At 47.8% G+C, this 22,442-nt stretch overlaps 1 protein-coding gene and 1 long non-coding RNA gene across 4 annotated transcripts in view; one reads left to right on the top strand and one right to left on the bottom strand.

The window, feature by feature from the left end:
* LOC108000525 (silk gland factor 1-like) overlaps positions 1-21,806 on the top strand; it is a 38,892-nt gene extending 17,086 nt beyond the window's left edge. The window contains exons 2-4 of one of the 3 annotated variants that reach the window (XM_062079671.1): positions 2,529-2,642; positions 5,449-10,992; positions 11,076-21,806. The gene's annotated coding sequence lies outside the window, so the exon portion shown is untranslated. Of the gene's footprint in view, positions 1-2,528; positions 2,643-5,448 lie in introns of all 3 variants that reach the window. The other 2 variants (XM_062079670.1, XM_062079669.1) reach the window with 2 other exon arrangements.
* Positions 40-10,790, bottom strand: LOC133666708 (uncharacterized). The gene is made up of 2 exons (XR_009831202.1): positions 10,649-10,790; positions 40-1,711 (listed from the first exon to the last, which is right to left on the bottom strand). It is a non-coding gene; the product is annotated as an uncharacterized LOC133666708 (long non-coding RNA).
* Positions 21,807-22,442: the final 636 nt, after the last annotated feature.

The following is a 22,442-nucleotide window of genomic DNA, read 5'->3' as shown; positions in this document are numbered from 1 at the left end:
TTTGAAGCTGTGAAAATTTTCGAGAGAACGAAACGAAAAATCCCCATTATCGAGATTAACGAGGATCGATCGAAGCACGTTTGCACGTGGTCGGGGGTTTGTTACACCCGCGCGCGTATCCACTTTAGAAAATTAATACGTCAATCGGAACGGTCGTCCAGCACGAGCACGGCCACGTTCTCGGCTGAGAAGAGGCAGTGGAAGGAAGGAAGGAAGGATCGTCCAGTGTTTACCATCGGGAAAACCCGGAGCGTGGGGAGGGGATGTATAATTAATCACCGCTCATCCATCAAGCGTCCCTGACATCTTGGTCACTTTACGAGGATAATAGATTTCCACTGGCCGCGGGTGGATCGAGTGGACGCGTCCGTCGCCGCGCGATAACGCGTCCGACCGTTGCCCTGGAAAGCAGAGAAAAAGAGGAGAGGAGTTAATCGACTCGGACGGAAACGCCGAAACCTGGAAACGCGTTCGGTAATTAGCGACATTGCAGGTGGAGTCTGGGGAGAATTGGTCGGCGCGAAATTTGCGGCCGCGGAATCGTCCCATTTTACTTGGCGTTTCGTTAATTTATGCGCGCTGAGCAAACAGGCCGGCCCGGCCGGGTTAAAATAATCCGCAAGTTCCGGTGATTATTCGGGGCGGAGAAATTCCCGATTCGAAACGAAACGGACGGGGGACGATGGTTAAAAACATGGCTGTTTACATTTAATAAACCGGAGCGGAGGCCTCCACGGCTTTTAATCGCGCTCGTTAACGGTAATTATTCCTAATCAATGACGATTCTTCCAATCCCCGCCCGTTTCCACTGTTTTCCGAAACCGTTTTCACGGGTCCGCGCCGAAAGCGTTTCGCGCTCTCCATTTCCCATCCAGGGGATTAATCATCGGGCGTATTTTTTTCGCGGCCGACCGATTGAACGAAGGATTAAACGGAAAATAGATAGTCTATTTCTTTTTTTTTTTTTTTAGATCCAGCTTTTTCGATAAAAATTCATCGAGTTTACTTGGATCTTGGGTCCAGGAGGAAAGAGGAGATAAAATTGAACAAATTCGCTTGGTCAGAAATCGCATTGCAACATTCGCAACGCGCGAAAACGAAGAAATGTGTTACGAAGAAAGGTATATTATTATTTCTTTTTTTTTTTAGATCAACGTTTCCTTTTTCGATAAAAATTCACCGAGTTTACTTGGACCCAGGGTCCAAGAGGAGATAAAATTGAACAAATTGCCCTTCGCAACGCACAAAAACGAAGAGACGCATTACGAAGCGTGTCTATTTCTTTTTTTTCTAGGTAGGTGATTTCGAGCTTGCTCGGTCAGAAGTCGTATTGCAACGTTCCTTAAAAAATAGATATCTCGCGTTTCTTTCTCTCTTTCCTTAATGCCTCCAACTTTTTCCACGAAAATTTATCGAGTTTACTTGGAAGATCCAGCAAAATGTATCAGAGAAATCTGTCTATTTCTTTTTTTTCTAGGCTGATGATTTTCTCGATAAAAATTCACCGACTTTTCTTAAAGATCCAACGAAAGACGAATTCGCTTGCTCGTAACCTTCCATAGATATATCGTGTCCATTTCTTTTTTCTTCTCTAGATGGACGGTTTCGAGCGAGGAGATAAATTGGCTGTGTCAGAAATGGCATCGAAGGATTGAACACCGGGCCGCTGGTCGCCTCGTGAAAGCGGGAGAGACGGCACCCTTTATCATGGCTGGAAACAAATAACGAGATCATTGCTCGCGCGGAAAATGTCCCGTATGTATATGGTTGTTGGACAAACAGGGGCTATTCGGTGGATTCCGTGCGCCCGCTCTACTAAATGCTGCTATATTCCTGCTAATTCCCCGCCCAATCCCCCGGGATCTCCCTTCTTCCACCCCTTCTTTCCTCGATTCATCCGCGATAAATTCGACCGTATGCATCCCGACAACTGCGTCTTCCTGCGAATCCTTCGATTTTGCTCGCCTATTCCAAAATAAGCCCCCTCCCCCCTCTCTCCTTTGTTGCCCTGCGAATGGGGTGCGGTTGATATTCGGAAGGGGATTTAGTGGTTTGCTCGACGAAACCGTTCGTTTCATCGAATATTATTATTATTACTATTATTATTGTTATTTGGTTTAAAAATCGGAGAAAAAATCAAGGACGATGAAAATTGGTTGGAAAAACTGACTGGATCGATACCGATCGATATCCGCAAGCGATTAAGCGGCACGAGGAGGGTAGCGGTGCGTGAGTGGACGGGTCGAAGGGTTGGAAGGCCTTTAACGTGTAGTTGCCGTTTCATGGGGTGTTTTATTGACGGGTGTCGCGCCGCAGGGGTTCGGCGTTAAACGGCGCGATCTTAAGCTGGATCCCCTCCCCTCCATTGTGGCGCCCCCGAATCTGCGCCCGCTCGTACCCGCACCAACAGGTCTATTAGTCGGCTCTTTCTCTTCTTCCTCGATCTCTTGCTCTTTTAAACGATCCGCGTGGCAGCCTGACGTTCAGCGAGAGGGGACGAGTCGAATATCTATATTTTCAATTTGTAGGAACGTGGCAACGTTGCAGCGCAGCAATAACAAGCACGCAGCGAAGGTGTATCTAAGAGAGGAACGGTTTCATCGGGAAAAAAGTTCATCAGAGGCGGATTGATGTCGAAGAAGGTAAACAAAGAGTAGATCAAGGGACGTGCATGTTCTGGGATCTGCACGATGTGCAACGGATTCTTCCGTTCATTTCCAGCCAGGTTTTTAGATTTTTGGAAAGGGAAACCTGTGACGGATTTATTATTATTGTTGTTGTTGTTGTTGTTGTTGTTGTTCTCGCATTCTTTCCGTTATATAAACAGCCGGAAGACACGTTGGGATAAAAATTACAACTCGTAAAATAGCGACAATTATCGTCCATTTCGCGTTTCATTTTTCTCTCAATTTATTAGCCGATTTTTCCTTTTCCTTTCAATCGCTCTCTTTCTCGCGCGGCGGAATATTCGAAAGACTCGGAGATAACTCGTTCTTCTGCGAAATCGGCCGGATTTCACGCACAAAAAAGAGGCAAGACTCGCGTCAAAGGATAAATCTTATCAAGACACGGCACGCTAGAAGACAGGCTATAAATTTTAGAAAGCTTGATAGCGCCTCGACGTTACGGGCTATGCGCTGTAAACGCGTAAAAAGCCTGGAAACAATTTTATTTTAAATGGAAAGAAAATGAGAGAAAGAAAGAAAGGAAGGGAAGAGAAAAGGAGAGGGAAAAAATGAATTTTTCGAGGGAGAAAAACCGAGAGAATCGAAATTCGTTCGAACATTTCGAGAGAATAATTGTTTTCGCGATAAAAATATTTAATATAAATCCTGCGAAAATGGAAGAAATATTTTTTCCTCGCGCAGAAGAGGGAAGGAAGACAAATTTCTCGAATCGCATTTTTCTTGAGCGCAGAGGCGATTCCAAGAAACGATAGCAACGACCAAGCAAATGCCTATATACACGGGTCGGTGATAAGGAATCATGTGCCATTCGAGGCAACTCGCGAAGAAAAAAAGATGAAAGGAAACGTAAGACGGCGAGGTGGAATTTCACAAGAAATTAGATATTCCAAACTGGTTTCTGCGCGCGTTCGACTTTCCTATTTCCTATCAGTTAACGACTCGTTTCATCCCAATTACGTTCGACGAAACGTTTTTACGTTGCCCGTTCTCCTTCCTTCCTTCCTTCCTTCCTTCCCCCCCGTAATACATTTCTCGCGGATGGAAGCGAAAAGAGGACGAAAGAAATCGGGAGGCAAAGTTGTCTCGACTTTGGTTCGCGCGGGAAGATAACGAGGCCAACGATCGAGGAAGGCGCGAGTTCATCCCAGAATCGGTAGAGGAATAGTCGCAAACGCGACGATACCAGTTCGCATGACGATAGCGCGTGTTTGCACAGCGATAAATTGACTTGTACCTGGCGCCCGTCATCTTGGTCCGCTCGTCTGCGCCAGAAATAAGGCGTTCATTGTTTTCCATTAACCTCGAGCCACCTTCGATACACCACCATACTCAACTCGTCCCTCTTCGACAAAGATCCCACTCCACTCTCCTCCATACACATATACACGCGTTCCACCTTTCTAAAATATCGAAACGAAGAAAAGCTAATTTAAATTTCGGAAATTTCGGAGGAAAGGGGTTGGGCCTTCGATTCGATTCGACGCAACGCCTCCTCTTCCTCGTCTCGAGCAACGTTTGCCGAGAAGGTAAGAGGACGCGCTTTTAAAGTTCCTCCGGTTTCCAGTGAAAGCCGCGGCTTTTTTTTTCAGGTAAACGGTAAACGGCCCTGGGGTAAAGCACGAGCTACCTTTCCTCTCAGGTATACAACTCGTACGCGCGGGGACGGCGTGGAAACGGGCCGCGATGATCCGATGTTTGAGAGAGCCTCGCCCGGCTCGGCAAACAGCGGCACGCTCGGCATTTCGACGAAAGGGCCCCGTTCTCTTCGCGGCCGGGCCCTCCACTTCCGCCACCTCCGACTCCCCGAAAACCCCGCCGCGTCGAGTGGGCCGCCGTCTCCTCCTCCTCTCCTTTCTCGGCTTTCCACACGGAAACCAAGCGGACCCCGCTCCTCCTCCGACGCTTCGAGACGGACTCGCTCTGGCCGATCGATGGGTGGGTTGAAGCGAGGGTTGTCGGAGGCGCTGTTGAGTTATCGCGAGATTTTTCGAGGTCGAGACGGGACGCTTTCTCTTGGAAGATCGATCGGCCGATTTGTCGAGAGGCGCGGAGTTCCGGCACGCTTCCTTTGTTTTACGTAATTTCCGCGCCAATATTAGCACGCTGCGTTCCGCCGGCTTGTTCCCTTCTCTTTCCCTTCTTCGTGTATTCGCTCGTGTGCTCTTCGCAAACAGACCAATCAATCCCTCTCTCTCTCTCTCTCCCCTCGCTCGAAGCAGCCCTCCTTTCTTTTTCTCTTCGAAAAATTTACGAAACGAAGAAAATCGTCGCGGCTTAATAATCGTCCTTATCCCATTATATCCCATTAACGTCTGAGTCCATCCATCCTCGTGTCCGTTCTTATTTTTGCCCGTCGTTCTCAACGCCCACGCGTCTCGTTAGAGGTATCGTCGCACGATAGAGAGACGCGGCGAAACGCGGTGGAAAGGAGGCCAAGGCAGGTGTGTCGGGGACACGAAGAGGATCGGAGAGGAAGAGCGGAGAGGAGAGGAGAGACGACGAGACACGGGGGGAACGTTAAAAGCCGACTCGGTGGGCGTCTATTTGCGTAGATCCACGAGATGGACAAGTGGCCGAGCTCTTTGTCGGACTCTCCGTAGGTGGTTCCCTTTTTCTTTTTTTTCTCTTTTCCTCTCTCTCCTCCTCCTCTTCTTTTTTTCCGCCTTCTCCTCGATCCTCGTTTCTCGTCCACTCGAGTCCTCCCCCTTCGGTTCGGTTATCACCGCCACCCTCTATCGCTTCTTTCTCTCCCTCGGGACAGGACTCGTTTGCCGATCGAGCGGACCGACATGGAGGACACGCCGCCATTTTACGAGACGAGAGGAGACGAGAAACTTGGAGGGAACCTCGATTTTCGACCGCTTCGAATTTTTCGCGGAATCGTGGCGAAAGGATCGATCGGAGGAGGACTCGATAGATGCGTGGCGACGAGGGGAGGCAGTACAAGAAGGCGTGTATCGATATTTTCCCAATGCCCCGACATTCAAGGGGCGAAATAATGCGGCTTACCGCGGCAGAGGGGAGGGGGGGATGTTTTTAAAGCCAACAAATAGAGCGGAGGCCTCTCTAAATATGCTCTGGAATCAGGAGAATCCCGATCGCGAGTCGTGCAACCCTTGCTCGAAATCCATCAGTCGAGGGAACGATTTGGTGGAAAAAGTGGTACACGAATAAATATCATACGATACATCTTCATTTTTCGCCTCTCTACTGTTTATTTTTCGTGTAACGATTAACGGATAAAATCCCCCCGATGGAAATGTACGTAGAACGAAGGAGGGAGGAAAATTTGGGAACAAGATATATTGTGAAGCAGAAACGCTGGAATCCTCTTTTCGCGTTCACCGTAATTATTTTCGAACGACAAATTAAATCGAAGTGAGTTTTACTCGCAAGTTGGGGTGATTAAATTTCCCCCCCTCCCCCCTAATCACTCCGACGAAGCTTGACGTTGACGTTCAAAGAGCGCGATCGAAGCAGGGAGTATAAAACAACGAGTATCTTTATTTAAAGGATGACCTTCCGTTTTTAACAAACAGCAACGCGATTAGATACAAGTCCCTGCATAATCGTTCTTTACCTAAGGAGATAAAGTGTTTCGTACATTTGTATGTTTTACATATCTGTTTAAAAACGAAATGGCGTAATCTCGAAGCGAGATATCGAAGATTAATTATAGCAAAATTGTGTTTCGACGATAACTTTGGTTGTTGCAAACAAAGCCAAGATTTCTCGTTTCTTTTTTTCTCGTCCCTATCTTTTCCACGGTAAGTAAATTTTTTCTTGGGCAACCCAAGGAGACACGGTTTTTCCAGATCGCCATTTTAATCATCTCGATTTTAATAATTGTGAACCGTGTATGGTTAATGTTCGGTAAATAAATATTTAATGAGAAAAACAGGCGGAGCCGAGATATATATATAATTTTACGAAGGAAAAGAGAGACTCGCGATTAAATGCACGACAAATATTATAACATATTAAGTGTACGATTAAATATTTAAACGTTTAAGATTCGAGTTTGAAGTGTCAATAAGGAACGAGTATTGACATCCGTGTTTGAAGGAAGAAACAATCCGAGAATAATCCTGAACACCGCCGAATACCTCCCACCTCCGTTGCTCGATACTCAAGAAGATCAAACCTCTTTTGCCAATTGCGAAATAATTTTAAAATTACACACGAGAAGGAAAAAGAATATAACCTTATAATTCTCGATCAAATATTTATCAAAGAAATATAACAAATATTAAAGTTCTATAAGTAAAATATTAAAGTTGGGAAAACAGTAGGATCGCTATTATTTATCAATAATAACGCGTCAAACACCCTTGAAAAAATACAATCTTTAAACATCCTGTTGTGTACCCATTACCAATCGCGTGGATGTAATTTCAAACTGATTTCAAAATTACACCGGTCGAGAGAAGGAAACTCTCGCGTATTCCTCGATCAAACGTCGGGAACAAGAACGAAGGAAGAGGGCGAAAGAAAATAATCGATCGATCGAACGGTTGCATTATCCGTCCAACTCCGCGTGTAATAACGTTGGAAGTGCGAATTTTGAACTCAGTGGAGAGGAGAGTGGGGGGGGACGGAGTCGAAATTCGTTGGCGTCCGTTGGACTAGGTGGCGTTGGACGACGTCGTCAGGGCGCGCACCGAGCGGCCAAAATATTTAACCTACGATTAACCACTCCTCTCGTACACAAAATGATTCAAGAATCAAATACCAAGAGTCAACCGTGGGGTAGACTGAGTACATATTGTACCCGAACGCTATCGCCTGCCGTCCTACGTGGATACGGATACGCGTACTTCGCTTCTCCTCTCCGTGTGTTGTGTGTGCGTTGTGCGTACACGTGTGTGCTGCGTGCGTGCTCTGCACGCGTATAACGACGGTGTATAATGGCAGACGTACACGTAGGAACGCGCAAACAGTGGGAGAGGACACGGCGAGCGAAAAAGAATTGGACGATAATTATAATTTCTCCTCTCGATTCTCGCCTCGAGAACGCATCCGTCAAACTGGAATCGTTGCACAGTGAGCGTAATAAATTAAATCGATCGTTAAATTGCGAATCGAGTGTATATCGGAGGGAAACGGAAATATCGCGAAAAAACGAGCGGCGAGAGAGAAAAGTCGGAGAGAATCGAAATCGTCGCTGTCGTCGAGCGAGGCGACTAACACCCTTTGTTTCGTGCGTGGCTGCGTTTCCTTTTCTCTTTTCTCCCGTCCGTTCCGCTTCGTACGCGATGCGTGCGCGTACGTATCCACACACGCACACGTGCACGACGCGGCGTTGGAGGAAGAGGAAGAGGAGGAGGAGGAGGAGAAAAGAGAGGGAGAAAGAGAGCGTCGACAGAGATGCTGCTGACATTGCTTGAACATATTTGAGTTGCTCCGCTCATGACCAAATATTTATTTATTTGCTCGGTAATACACATTTGTATTAACCGCGTAGCACGATTCAAGGCACGTTCATTCAGATTTCTCTGGCAAATTTTGCGCGACCCGTTGCGCGACTAATTAGCGACGCCCTCCCCTCCCCTCTCCCTCGCCCCTCACTCCCATTGCTCGCTTATTAACCCTAAAAACCGGCCACTCTCCCCACCTCCCCTCCCCTCCGTTCTTTTATTTCAGTTCGCTCCTACGGCGTCCTGTTTACGCGCGTGTCCCTCTCCCCACCTTTTCAAGTAAAATATCGCTGGAACAGGATCGCGAGTTCGAAGCTCTCTGATCGCGAGATCGATCGGCTTACGAATCGGTGGAAAAAAATGAGTAGTTAAGCGAGCAGTGAGGATCACGTTTATCGGTTATCGATTTACGGTGTCGGTGTACGACGGAATTTATTTCGAGTTCTTGGCCTATTACGGGGAATCGGATATATATTATTTTGAATAATATTTGATCCGTCGTTTATATTACGCCGAGTGTTATATTCTTGACACGCGATACGCGGTTTAATAAACGGTTCCAATTCCCTCTCTGTCCCCCCGAATCCGTAATCCGTCCCGAATTTAACGAAACACTTATCGATCTATCGTTTCGACGCGCCCGTCTCTCTGCAACGTTACGCCGAAAAGTATGTTCGCGCTAACGACAAGCAAACAGAAGCGTGCGCGCGTGTAATACGTGTGCGTGTTCGATTCTCGCGCGTAGTCGGACAAATCCACCTGCCTACCTCGTCTATCGTCGTTTTTCAATTTTTCTCTTCCTTCTTCTTCTCGCCCGTTTTCGGCCAGCGAACGAAATTCTCTTGTGAATTCCTCCCTGTTTTCCTTAAATTATCGAGCTCTTGGAGAAATATTCGAGGAGAATATCCCCGGGACGAATTGACGATCGGTTGGGTGGATAGAATTGGCGATCGAAAAACTCGCGAAACGCGGTATTTACACGCAGGCACGGCGGCCGATAATGGGTCCTCGACCCCCTTCAGATAAAAAAGAGTACATCATCTTACTCGCGGCTAATCGTCGCGAGATAGTTTTCATCGATAATTAATCGGTGGAGAGGGGAGGGAGGGGGCTGGAAGGGGAGGAAAGAAGAAAAAAGGGAAAAAAGCGGTCTGTTTGCGTCCGACCTACATTACATTGCGATAATAACGCTCTTACGTGACTGCCAGTTGCGAAGAGCTGCAATCGTTTTCAGATCGATGAGAACGATAATATTTGGCTGAACTCGGGACAAAGGGGGGGTTTTTCCTTTCACTCCTTTCCATTTCCTTTCGATCGGTTGCACGACTCGCGATTCACTCGCCCAAAACATTTTTATCCCATCCACGTTCCGATAAATTACAACGGACGAGTGGAGTCGACGGACTGCGTTGACGGACGGAAAGGATGGAGGGAAAATGGAGAGAAAGAAAAGATAGGACGAGGAGGAAGGCGATAGGATCGGGTTGGATCGGGAAAAATTGTGAAAATCCGGAAAACGAAATAGGGGAGGGGGAGATGTAAAGGGAGCTTGGGTGAGCGGGGCGAGAGGAGAGCGTGAATCGCGGGGGCGCGTGCAAATCCGCCACCCCCGACCCAATGGACGGACAAAGGGAGGCGCGACGATATGTACAAACGAGCGGGACCGTGTCGAATCCAGGAAGCGAGGCGAGAATTTCCGAGGAAACATTCGGAAATCGTGGAACGCGTTTCTAGCCGCCGTTCCGGAAACGTGATTTCAACCAAATTCTTTCTTTCCACCAATTCCTCCTCCTCCTCCTCCTCCTCTGCCACTCGGTTTTCCCTTCCCTTGGCAAATACTCGAAGGCCTGTTTAGAAGAGGCGCGCGGAGAAGGGGGAGAGGGAAGAAAGAATTTTGTTTTCTTTGTTCCTTTCGACTCGAAGGGGGATCACCCAATTCACGCAATTACGAAGCGAAGCGACGTTTAACGAGACACGATTTCGATTATGTGTCGAGTTGGCAACGATCTTGGCCGGTAAGTAATTCGAGATTAACTTTAATTAGAGAGCATTTGCGATCAGCATTTTAAAGGGGGACGTGGATGCTCGTTCAAGCGGCGAGAATACGAAATTTATTAACATCCGTTCCTGGGCCGAGAGGGAGGAGGAGGAGGAGGAGGAGGAGGACAATTAACGTGACGCGGAACACTTGTGCAAACCGCGTGTCTTTCTCGATGCGGCGAACGCGTGATCGATGGATCGGCCATGAATTTCTCGAGTAAAGGTAGAGGATCGGTCGTAAATGGACGGGCGATTTCTTTGCATTCGCGTTTTTGTTCCGCCTCGCGAGCAGTTTATTCTCTCGCTGTTCACGAATTCTCTTATCTTTGCGAAACGGTATTATTAAGATTATTTACCGTTGAAAATGATTAATTTAAGAGACATTGTAATTTCCATTTTGTCAGATTTCTAGATAGGGAAGAGATATAAACGAGACGGTGTTAGATATTTTTCTTTTCGTCGTCGTAGGTTTTTCGATCGACTTAACGCCAATAAAATATTTACATAGATTTTTATTCTCCTTCCTGTACGAAATCGTTGAATGGGAACGATGGCCAACGAATCCGCGCGGCGGATTCTAGCTGAATAATCTGTTCATCGACGAAGAAAAAGTAATAAAATTCTACTTATCCCACGTACAAACACGCACTCGTTTCTCTAAACGTACCAGCCTTACTGACGATATCTATCCAATCTTTTCAGCTACGCATATCCCACCCCATAAATACATTGGCTGATAACGCTTGACTACGTTCCATCCACGATAAGATACACGACTAAGAGAAGAAACGTTCGTGCGACTTTTGTGAAGAGAAAAATATACATACTTATATATATATAAGAGAGAGGTAAAAAACGAACATTTCAACAGACGAGGAAACGAAGATCGGCGTAAATATGAAAGAATATGTCGTAGTTGATAATGTTCCAGGTGGAGAAAAAACTTCCAATTCATCTATCGGGAGATTAAACGAAACTAAAAATAATCTCATTCTTCGAAACGGAGACGTCTTCGAGCGGATCGGATATTGCGCGCAATTTGACGCGTAATTTAAAAATTGGCGACGCCTGAAATCCCATTTTTTCTTTCTTTCAATCGAATGGAAGAAAGATATCGTCGTGAACGAATTCGTGCTCCATCGTTCGAAAGGAGGGGGCAGAATCGAAGAAAAGTATCGATCGGACATTAAACGCTTAAAAATGTTAATTCCATTCGATTCGGGATGGAAGGGAAGTAAAAAGTATCGATCGATGGTTGATCGCGCGAGAAACGGAGGAGGAGGAGGAGGATTTGAACGTGCGATTTGACGAGACGCGTCGCGTTTTTCGAGGACGGGTGGGACAATGAGGCGGGAGCGCGTGACTGTAATTAAGTTGGTGGTGATTAATAGCGACGGGGCAACGGGGCGCTCGTTCGCTCATGGTTGCTGCATTAATTTACAACTCTGTTTAAGGCCGGAGCCGAAGCGGCGAGCGCACCGGTCCGCCATAATTTTCTGTCGAGCTACGCCACTGTTTACACACCTGATAAAGTATATACTTTTTGCCCCGACATAATCGTCCGCGCCTCCGACCATTTCCTATCGCGATCGATTCCTACTCCACCGATCCTTCCAACGGGGTGGTGTCCGCCGCGATTATGATACCCGATTTCCGCTCTATCGATCACCGTGTAAAAATAAAAACTCCAGGAGGAACAATCTTCTTTTCCTTCTTCCTCCTCCTCCTCCTCTCCTTTTTTCTCTCTACAGGAAAAGGTATATATAAATTTCACGCCAAATTAAACGTTAAACGGCGTAACAGCGTGCTATAATTTATCTTACCTCTTAGGAGGAACTAAAGTTGCGATAATTGGCTAAACAAATTAGCGTATTTTTTTTTTTTATTTATCCTACGAATCTCCGTTCTCCTGCACTTACATCATTTACACGCTTCGACGTGTCAAAAGTCACTCCGCTCGCTTAATCGTTATCTAAAACAAGTGGCCGAGGTACTAAAGAATTCGCTAAAAAAAAAAAAAGAGTCGAATTTCGAGCCTCGTCTCTGCCCGATAATTCTATTTTCAATCGGATACGTTTTGTCAAATCCCTTTAATCCCTCGCTCCGGCGAATCGAGTACGAATTAAAAAGAAACCGGTCCTCCCATCAGTCGAGTATAATCGCGACGTTAATGGGCACCGATATCCGGAAGAAACGACGTCCCTCCGAGCGGAAGCGAGAAAGAGATAGGCAAATGTATATATATAGAGAGAGAGAGGGAGAGAGAATCGGTTTCCCCGTCGCTTCTAATCAGATCAGGCAAAGGCTGCAACATCCGGCGACGGACTGCTTAATTAATTGTATCAACCTGGGCGCCCAGGGCCAACGAGGTGGACATGATCCGACTAACGAGGCAAATTCTTAAATGAACGCGCCCCCCTCCCTCGCTCCCCACCCACCCACCTGTCATTATCTCCGGAGAATCGGCTCGATCCGCTTTCTTAATTCTCCTATTATACCCGCGTCTCGTCCCTTTTTCCAGACGATAATCCTCTCCGATCGATCTCTGATCATTTGGCGCACGACCGATCGAAACGATCATGGGCATTGCGAAGAAGAAACCCGGACGATTCGTTGCGTCGTTGAAGGAAGGTGTTGGAGATGTTGATGAATCATCGAGGTATGAGACGGGCCCGGCGGTGCCATGCAATTTTTCCGGGAAAATAGTTATCTGCTCGTTAAGACGCGCACGTCTTATCGTCTCGCGCGAACCAAAAGAGTCAACAAGCGTGTTTCTCCACCTCTTCTCGAGGAGGAGGAGGATGAAAAATACGGACGTGAGAAAGCGTACTCGGCCGATGTCTACTAGCCTCTCTCTCTCTCCTCTCTCTCTCTCTCTCTCCTCGTCTCGATTACGAGGGGTCAATAAAAATCGCGCGGGAACAACGAAAAAGATTCGATCGATGATTCGCCTTTGTCGGCATCGAGGATGCATACTGTTTCGAATGTACCGATGCGGGACAAATTGTTAATTTTGCAATGTGTTCCGCGATTTGTGCCACCCGGTCGTTCCCTCCGCGAGAAGAATCGCGGACTATACGAGGCCGTCAAATTAGAACTGGTCTTGAAATTTTATTTATATCCGTTATTGGAAACGATGTGTCGAAACGAGATGAGAAAGAGAGAAAGGAAGGAAGGAAGGAAGGAAGGAAGATGAACGAAAGGAGAGAAGGAAATATAATTCGATCGCCGATTCTTTTTCTCCTTTCGAAGAATCGATACGGAGGATCGTCGGTTTTCGAAGAAACGACTCGAGATTCGAGATCCGCGGTAAGTGGTACGAGTAAGATTTTTAAGGGGAAGGGGGGCCGGTGTGGAACGTTCGGTTTCTAGAAAGTCGGCTTTTACGAGGCGTTGAATGGCCCCGTAATTAAATCTTCTCCGTGAAGGATGAGCTTCGTTCAGAGCCCATCTCTCCTCTATGTATCCCTCTTCTGTATCCTTGCTCTTCGACCGTTCGTGCGAACGATCGTGCCGCGCGTTGCCGTCTCGTCTCCGAAAAGATCACGTTTCCTTCCGATTTTTCCACCATCGGAACATTTCGCCTCTGTCTCTCGTCTAATCTGCGCGATAAGTACGCTCTCTTTATCTAATAATATACATACGTGCATACATACACACATATATATATATATATATGGAATGTAAATAAACAAATTGGAAATACAAACAAACAAACTGGGATAGTAAATAAACAAAGGAGGGGGAGGGGGAGAGTGTAAACAAACAAATTTAAATCGTACAAACAAATCGGATTTTCACGGTATTACCCATCCCTCCGCTATATTCGCGGTGTTATTAGCAAATATTTTAATGCTTCTCCAAGTTTCTGGAATTTGGGCGGGCAGGGGTCGAAATAGAAGAAGGAAGAAGAGAGAAATGAAGCGGGTAATCGCGGAGGAGGTATCGATGGGGATAATCGGCGATTTCTTTCGCGTTTTCCATCGCGAACGAAGCGGAGCCACGAGGCAAAGTTCACGAGATCCAGAGGGCAGGCAATTACACGGGTTTACGATCGATTTTCCGGCCAAGTAATGAATTTTTTACGACGCACCGCACCGAAGAAGATCAGTCCGATCGTTCATCCGTGGGCGACAAAGGCCGTGTCCGATCGGCCAACCCATCGGTTCGAATCGAATCCGAATTTTCTGCGTGCCATTCAAGTCAAAAGTCCGCTGTACGAATTAGAAATAGAACATAATTTTATCTCGTTAAATCGCCGTTTTCGAACACCGTTTCACGGGGAGGGAAAGATGAAAGGAAATTAAATTTTTCACTCGATGCAAACGTGTATGTACTTCCATTTCTTCTTTTGGACGAATCATGGAGAATTACATCGACATCGAGTACTATTAGCGCTGTTCCATGATAAAGCCTAATCGATAATCGTTGCCCGACACATCGTTCACCGTACGTTTACGCTTATCCAACAATTTTCGATCGATCGATTTCGAATTATATTCTCGCGGGAGGAAATTGGACGGAGTCCTTGTTTAAGATCGCAACGTCCTGCGAAGGGGGGAGTGGAAGAAGAAGGCGAGAGCAAAAAAGGGGAAGCAGCAGTTTGCCCGACGCTGACTTTTTCAGTCTCAGTGTCAACCCTCCCGGTTGTTTCGCCCTGCAACACACTCGTACACACATTCCTCTTAAAACACCACTCTTTCCCTCTCCCCTCCCCCCCTCTCTCTCTCTCTCTCCACTCACAGATTCATCACGAATCGTCCAATCTTTCCAAACCTTTCTTCGTCCCTTAGGCTTATAGGATTTTGTTGGAAAAAAAAAAGAAAGAAAGAGAACGCGTCGAGAGACTCGAGTCGAGAAACCTGGCACAACCTGTCGTGCGAGGAATGGGAGAAATGCGGGCGAATAAAAGTGCGGGTTTTTATACGCGATCGTTATCGACGGCTTGATTTGGCCGGGGGTTAATTGCGATAAAAGGAGGCGGTTAGGGGGAGGGGAGGGGGTGGCGACATATGCTCTCCCCGGGGTTAAATAATCCGGCCGTGACTGGCCGGATACACACGCTGAGCTCGACGTGACGAGCTTTCGTGCGGCTCGTAAAAACGCTTGACACGCTACGCCCACGCAAGCTGCACGCTCTCTCACCATATGTCCAACGATTCGCGACTGATTCGATCGGCACGAGCCGAACCCGCGCCGAGGAAACCCGCCGATGCCTGTTTTCCTTTTTCTCCTCTCCTCCTCTCCTCTTTCTTCCACGATCATTACCTTTCACTTTTCCTTTTTCCTCGGGGATCGCGCGGTGATCTTTCTTTTTCGAGGAAGGTAAATAATCGAGGCGTGGAAGAAAGAAAGAAACGAGTAAATGGGAAAATGAGAAATATATATATATATTACGATACGAGTCGATGCCCGGAGTCGATAAGAACGCGTGTTCTTCCCATCGGCGTAAACGGCGCGCTTTGGTAAACGTTGGAAGGGACAGAAAATCCCGTGGCCCGGCCGAGCTGCACGCAAGTTTCAGTGCTTTCGAGCAGTTATGGAGGGCGCATGCCTGCATATTTCATGAGCAAACAGACTTCAACCCCCGTGGCATGCGCTCCAACTATCCCCCCTCTCCCGCGCTCGGTCTAGCTTTCGTCAAGAACCAGCCGAGTTCCGAGCCTGAGCCTGAGCCTGCACAGCCCGTAGCCTGAGCTTCCACGGCCCCTTTCGCCTCCCCCCTCTCGGCCCCCGCTTCGAAAAGACTCGGCCGGGAGGAGAGCGCGCGGGGGCCGAATTATTAACGAACTTCCGCCTGGTCAACTTCCCTCCTCCACCTTTTCCGCTTCTCCTTCCGCTTTCTCTCCCCTCTTCCTTCGCCTTCGAGTTTCGATCCGATCGATATTTTTCGAACGAGGGAAAAATCGCGAGGAAGACGAAGGCAAGGAACTTTGCGCGTGGGAAATCGGCAGACGCAAAAATCGGGTGTTTTTCATTTCAGGCGCCTCGCGCGTTCTTATCAATCGGATCGGTGGATGTCCGATAATAAATCGCGACGCGTGTTTCTTCTCCTCCTCCTCTCTATTTTCCTCCTTTTTCGTTCTCGAACGAAAGAACGAAGGGAGGAATGGAGGAGAAAGAAACGATGGGGATTAGATGGATGGAGAGTTTGTTATACAATAATAAAGGGGAGGATGTAAATTTAATAGGAGAGGGATTTTCGATCGCGAGAGAATTCTTCGACCGATATCTTTAATCGATCGATCGATAAAAATATGGTTATCGGTTGAGAAGCTCGAGAGGAGAGAAAGAAAAATATGTATAGCGTGTAATTTGCAGCCTCGAGTATTATTTAAGTAAAATATTTGAAGAATGATAATTCGAACAATATATCACCGGTTATCTTCGAATAATCGTCGTCGTTACTTTCTTTTTCATCTCTCTCTCTCTCTCTTCGATTAAAAAAGAAAGAAAAGATATTCGACGTTCCTCCGAATATCCTTCCTCGCCCCCTCTTCTCCTTTCTTTCTTCCCTCTCCTCTCATCGAAACCCTCGACATCGCGAGGAGGGAATTAATTTCAATTAGATTATCGCGAGTGGAGAAATAAAATCACGGGCGAACAATGGCCCGTATCATTGCTCTCTCGAGCCGCAACAATGCGAACAATGGGAGGGGGGAGGGTCACGTGGCGGCCGGTTAATATCGGCGCCGATAAAGGAGCGGAGGCGATGTTTTTGCGCCACGCGACCGACCACCCCCTGTCAAAACATTCGGGCTATCGCCAGGCTGGATGATATTCAAGCAACGGGGTAAAACCTGCCCCCCTCTGCTTTCTTTCTCTCCTCCTGCTCGCTCGCACGCGTACGTGGACCACGTGGAAAATCGGGTGCTGTGAGAACCGAACGGAGAAGAAGCTTCGACCTGCGCCGCGACCTTTAGTCCTTTCGGTTCCTTTCACGATGGACGCGAGAGGAGATGGAAGTGGGACGAGAGCTGGAGAACACGGGAGAGAGAGAGAGAGAGAGATGACCGATCGAAAGTTAGAAATCTCGATTAGGAGTTGGAATTGCAAGTGAACGGTTGAAAGTCGAAAGTCAATTAGAAAACGCGCGACAGCTTTCACGCAGAGAGGAGGTATCGAAAGCTGCGATTGATACGGCTGTGAAGGTAAAAAGGAAAGAAGAGGGGAAGAGGAAGGAGGAGAGGAAGAAGGAGAAGAGGAAAGGTAGAAAAGATCCTCTCCTTTCGTCTCTTTCGAAACGAGGTGTCACGTGCCGGTGATTTCTCGGCAGAGAAAACCGCCTCTCCTCGAGACTCTCTCTCTCTCTCTCTCCGCTGCTCTCCGCACGATGGCTGGCACGGTTTCCCACGATCGGGCCGGCCGTCTATTTAAAAAGCGATTCGCCTTGGAGCGTCGGAGAAGTTAATCGCGACGCTGGTACTAGCCGATGTAAACTACCTCTCGATGATACTTCTAAGTCCATCGACGTCCGACCAATTCCCCGAAGCGATGGGACGCGCATCCCCTGCGTTGCGTCAATTTCCCATGCGCTCCGCTCCTCTTCCTTCTCCACAGCGCCTACACGCGCCTCTTCTCCCCTCCGCAAGAAACCCCAAAATTTCCCAAACGTTTCCCTCTCTCCGTCGAAAGGAAGAGGAGGACGAGAAAGCGTTTTAATTTCCTATGCGTTTCCTTTTCTCCAATCCACGATTCAATTCCTAATTTTCCCCTCCGTCGAATCTAACGCGAACATACGAGTCGAAAGGAAGAAGAGGATAAGAAAATGGAAAGAGAGAATAAGAAAGAGCGTTCTTTTACTTTCCTGTCCTACTTAATAGGAATACGAAGAGGAAGAAGAGGAAACGCGCGGTTCTTTTTCTTGTTCGAGGGAAAAGACGGAATTTTACTCGACGAGGGGGTCGATTATGACGAGGGCGGGACGAACGGTTGGAGCTCTCCCCGGTTGACAGAACAAACAGGTGATGGTTCCAGCGATCGTAAGACTGGTAAACATATATGCCGGCCCGCCGCAGCGCGTTACCAAGCAAACAGACAGCATCAAAATGCATTAGCCGATTCTGATAATTCCGATTTACGATGCGCTTATGGCCGCTAATTGTCTGATTTATCGGCGATGTCGCGCTAATGCGATTAACGAGCCGTTATACCACGAGGATTCGTTGCTTCGTTCCACGTCCATCGTTTGCCCGTCCAACTCGAATTCGAAAGGAAAAAGTACAAGTCTCTCCCTTCCGATACAATCCCTCCACTCGTTATTACCTTTTAATCGATTTACGCAACGTCGAACCGTAACTCTGCATTTATTCGCGTTTTATATCCCTCCCCCCCCCTCTCCCAACCCGTTTTACCGTTTCGCGGCGATCTTACGACACTCGAACGCTCCCCGAGAAAAGGCGAGGAAAGTGAAATTGGAGAAGCGAATGATCGATTCCTGCAAATATTTTATCCCTGAAAGTGTATAAAAGTCCTCGTATTTATACATTCCGCCGATGTATATTTTGTACATATTTACACTATGGCCGGAGTATTTGCACGAAAACGGTTATACGGGAGGAGGATTCTTTAAATATTAAAAGAATATTTGCGGCCATAAATCGTCGCGTGGTTACAATTGGGGAGGGGAGGGGGGAATAATATAACGCGATCTTTATTATTCCTAATCGTCGGCCGATGGTCGACCCCCCCTCCACCGCGATTCATATTTTGAATCAACAGGGAAACTGTGCTCTTAAGCGAGAGGCAAATATACGCAACGTGTACACAACGACAATGCCCGCCCGCTTCTGTTCGAAATATTCTTCTCCTTTCCTCGACTTGCACCGTTTTCACCGGTCGTCAATTGCATCACCGATCCTCAACCGCTGCGAGACTACGAGCTTTCGAGAACGGAGAGCTTACTCCCAACCAAGAATCCGCTTCTCTCCGTCCCTCTGTGGAGCGGAAAGGGGCGAAGGAAATAGCGAAGGAAAGGGGTTGGGACAAACGAATCGACCCCTCGAGCGGAGAGGAGGGCACGGCGCCCAGCTGTGGCCCCGTGGTGTCTCGTGCGTTGCGTACAAAGTTTACCACGAGGGGGTGGTTTGACGGCGCTACCCCACGCTGGGCCGCTTGCCACCTGTTCCGCCGCCTCCTAGAAAGGGGATTTGCGAGGCGACGAAACAATAGGCGAGGCACTCGATTACACGAGGCTCTCGAAACGGGGATCCGGATCCCCTTCCTCGATCGATTAGATAGAAAAAGTCGGCGAGACGGAGTTCTATCGGATTCAAACTCTCGCGGTCGTTGAATTATCGCGCAGTTGCAGGTGTCTGGACGCGCGGCATCGGGGGCGAAGGCATTTAATCTCCGTTTCATTTTCGTAAAGGAGTCGGAGGACCGAATTGAATCCCGGGCGGCCATTGTCAATTCAATTCGCCGTTCCACCGTTCCTTCCTGTTTGACGTTATACCTCCACTTGTATCGGATTACACGCCATCGCGGAATATTACGTCTCGGCCAATTATCTGTTTATCGATACTCGCAGCCTTCCGGAAGATCGATCGATCCCTCCTCGACCCACGCCTTTGTGTGAATTTGATATACGCTAAGAGCCTGGATATAATTAAACCGATGGAACACCACTTTTCTTTTCTTCCTTTTTCTTTTTTCCCCCTTCTCGAAAATTTGCAAAGAACCGGCGGGACTCGTTCCCGTCATAATTCGACAGCCGGGTTGTCGAATATCGGAACAACTTTGTATCGATATTCATCGACAGGCGAGGCGATACCGAATTAATAGTTTGTACATACGTTGTAAATCGAGGCTCTGTGTTTCGAGCGTACTCAAGGGAACGCCTATTGAAACTCGATAAAATAACGTCGTATATCGCCAATAGGCCGAACAATTTGATCGTCGTATTTTGTTTGGCGAATGTGTTGACAGATTTGTCATTTCGCCCGCGAATTTATTCCGCCGCGATCAATTTTGAAACCGAGCGGCCAACTTGGCTGCCCAATTTTCAAACTCCCCTCTTCCCGTTCCGTTCCTGCATTTAAGAAATTTTGATGAATTCGCACGGAAAATGCGAATTCTAGCAATCTAGTGTAAATCGAAAATTAACGATTAACAGCAACTTGTCACCTCCTCCCCTCTTTCTTCTTCTTCTTCTTCTTCTTCTTACGCGACCAAGCAGAGATTATAAATTCAAATCATTCGAACGGGTACAAATTATGCATAGCTCGTCGATAAATACCTCCACCCCCTCCTAATTTAGATAAATCGATGCTCGATTTAAAGGGAAGGAGTACCCTCTCTGCCTTCATCTTCGGTGACAAACGAGCGGGAAACGGTGTTCGTCCAAGCAGCATAAGTGGTGAAATCAAAGGGGAAGAAGAGTAAGAAAAAGGAGAGGAGGAGAGTGGAATCGGCGCGTGGCGCGTCCACCCGGTTCCGCGCCATCTTTCGCGACTACGGCCAACGCATCGTATTCCCGTTCGGTGGAATTTTTCGTCACGGCGACACCTCGATCAATATTTGCGCAGCCGGGAGTGGAGACCACGTCACGCTCGACCTTCCGCGGCCATATGCGAATATACACGCGGCTGCATACGCGCGTGTACCATCGCGTACGCGCTCCGTTATGCACCTTCCCTCCACTCGTCTCCGACGTTTTCGCCGCGAGTCGAGCTCTTCCTATCCAGCCGACCGCTGTCCATTCGTCGCACGAGAGAGAGAGAGAGAGAGAGAGGCGTTGGAAGATTCGGAGACGTGGTTTCTAATTCGACCGTTTCGAAAGATTACTGCGATCGATGAGGAGAGGGGATCCGCAAACGTGGACAATGGGATAACGAGAGACGCGCGAGCGGAAGATACACGGCTCGGTTTATTTTCTCTGGTGAAATAATGCACACACCGGGCGGAGGAGGAGCGGGTGAAATATATCGGGTCAACGATATTATACACGCTCGGAGGGAAATTTTCGTTCGCAGAAGCGATTACGAAGTGGATCAAACATTGGAGCAACGTTATTTGCATAATGGGATCGCCGATACGATCGGGACGAAATAATTATAATTAATTATTATTATATTTATTTGTCAATAAGCGATAATTATTAAAATTTCGTAGGATTCGCGTATTTCGATGAATTTTTCGAGGTTCGGGGATCGCGTATTATCGCACGGAATATAAAGCAAACCGTGATGCGATAAAATAATTGCGTACACAATTTATAACGGCGGCCGGTAAATAAATTCTCCTCGTTTAAGTCAACGAGAGTCTCGCGCATTTTTAATCCGTTCGCTCGTTTCCCTCCCCCACCTCGCCCGAAAATATCCCCGCAAATATTAGTCCGAGTCATAATTATCAAGAGATAACTTAATGAAAATCGTGCCTCCCCGTGTATTTACAGAATTCTCTCGCCGATTCGCCGATAAAAATCGCGTATAATCGCGATTAAAAATTCAATTTGATCGTATTAATTAAGGTAATCACCGTTTTCGCGCATTTTTATCCCCCTCCTTCCCCGTTTAAAACAATTATCCCACGCGGAATTATGGAGGAGACCAGCCCTCGTTTCGGAATCGAGTCTCCTCGGCGGAGAGGAGGAAGAGGGGAAGAAAGAAAGGAGGGCGATTCGAGGGATCGTTGGTCCGTCGAAAAGAAGGAAGGGAGAAGAGCTCGCGTGTTTGCCGCGCGAGTTATTTCCATGGTTAGCGGCGGGAATCGGTCCTCGGCCGCGCTAAACGCTCGTAACGAGTGATTATGTTGGTTAGCCTGGTTAACACGTGGTCCGAAGGTAGCTGCGAGCGTTTTATTTGTTCGCCGCGACACGTGCCCGCGACCTAACAACGTACACCACTTACGCCAATTGTGCGCGCACGGAGAGAACGGAGAGATCTAACGGTTCCCTCCGCAACCTTCGTCTTTTTCTCCCTTCGTTTCCCTCCTGCGTCCCCTTCCCCGAGTCCCTGTTAAATCTAGCGGCAGGCGGGAGGGGAGGGCCGCGTCAAATTATCACGAACACGCGAGAACAGGAGAAACGTTAAACACAGTTGGGTGGTGGAGAGCAACAGTTAGAGCCGAGGCGGTCTACCGGGTGTGTTCTAGACGGGCAAACAACAGTTTCGTTGTTCCGGCAACGTTGTCGCGTCGACTGCAGCACGGCTTCTGCAACCGTTTCCAACCGATCCTCGAAATCGTCGTCGACCCACCCCCGCGTGAAATATCGCGCGGAGAGACGCCGGTAATTGACGCGGTTCTCGTCTCTCCTCGCCCCGGAAATCAAACGGAGAGCAGCCATTCGGATGTTTCC

This window comes from Apis cerana, linkage group LG9 (genome assembly GCF_029169275.1).
Source record: "Apis cerana isolate GH-2021 linkage group LG9, AcerK_1.0, whole genome shotgun sequence".
Taxonomy (NCBI): Eukaryota; Metazoa; Arthropoda; class Insecta; order Hymenoptera; family Apidae; genus Apis; species Apis cerana.
This window is presented reverse-complemented; position numbering and strand designations above follow the sequence as displayed.